Consider the following 1,310-nt stretch of genomic DNA (forward strand, 5'->3'; position numbering starts at 1 on the left):
TATCAACCAGAAAGAATCTTTTCTATAAATACAGTACTCTTAGAAAAATCCATATTAGCAACTCATGACCAATGGTCATTTAAAATGTAATCCAACTTTTAAGTGAAAACACTCCACGTTTGCTTCGTAGGACTTCCAGTGTATTTCTACTCGCATCTCTAAAATCTTCAGGGCATTCTGGGAGGAAACATACTTGCATCCCTGTTATGATCCAGTATGTAACCTGTCCCTAGAACACAAACGGTACCGCAGCATCGCTGACTTTTAAAACAGTCATAAACAGCATATATGCAATACAAAACAACTACCAGCATTAGACTTATAATGGGGTAAAAAAACTATTTCCAAACAAGGCATAGGGATTTTTTTGTTCAACATTTCAAGGGTACAAGTATGCATGATTCGTAAGACAAAAATTCTAAAACCGTGATCGCACAGCTTGACTGACATGGAATGTATGTCCTGCTATTTGCTAAGGTAAGGTCAAGTCTCTTCATATTAAATTACCTATAAAAATATATATATAAATAAAAAGGTGAGGGTATTGTGTTGCAAAAGCTGCAGCAGCGGTCAACGTTTAGCTGCACCGACAGAGCGAGTAAGGAAGGTAACAAATGGGAGCACGAACAAAGGTGGCAGTCGAGCACCGAGGGACCAGAGAAGAGCTGCTGATCCAGAATGTTCTGCTCAGGTTTTAGAACTATGTGTGTATGTGTTTGTGTGTGTGTGTGTGTGTGTATGTGTGTTCCAGAATTAGGCAAGGCAGTGTCTAAAGGTCTTTTCAGACGGTAAGCGACACTTTGCCTGCATACCCATTTGGATCGGCAGGGTCTCGCTGCACGTCCCATGTGAACGCCAGGTGCTCTATACATGTTAACCATGGAGCTTTTGTGCTTCTGATGGTTATATATTTTAGGGAATTCACAAACAGCATTGATTTGTACTGTATGTGCGTTGTATAGAAGACAGGTCAAGACAATTCAACTGTCAGCGTGTGCATGACACTAGAAAGATCGCATCAGTTTCACTGGATCGCGCCCGCTGGTCGCTTGCTCACCCCTCCCTACATGCCCGGTCGCCTCTCATTGAGAATGAATAACTACGCGCATCAATAGCTCCCTGTCTGAGAAGACCATAAGACCGTTCTCAAACTAAGATGAGTGTGCACATTCTAGAACTCCTGTGACACAGATGTCTTCTAGAACACTGAACATAGAACTTGTCTTCTCGGACTTGGTTACGCTCTAGAACACTGACATCACTACGTTCTAGAACTAAGACAAAGCTGGGTTCTACGGTACAGAACCTTT

The sequence above is a fragment of the Etheostoma spectabile genome, chromosome 17 (assembly GCF_008692095.1).
Source record: "Etheostoma spectabile isolate EspeVRDwgs_2016 chromosome 17, UIUC_Espe_1.0, whole genome shotgun sequence".
In the NCBI taxonomy this organism is placed as follows: Eukaryota; Metazoa; Chordata; class Actinopteri; order Perciformes; family Percidae; genus Etheostoma; species Etheostoma spectabile.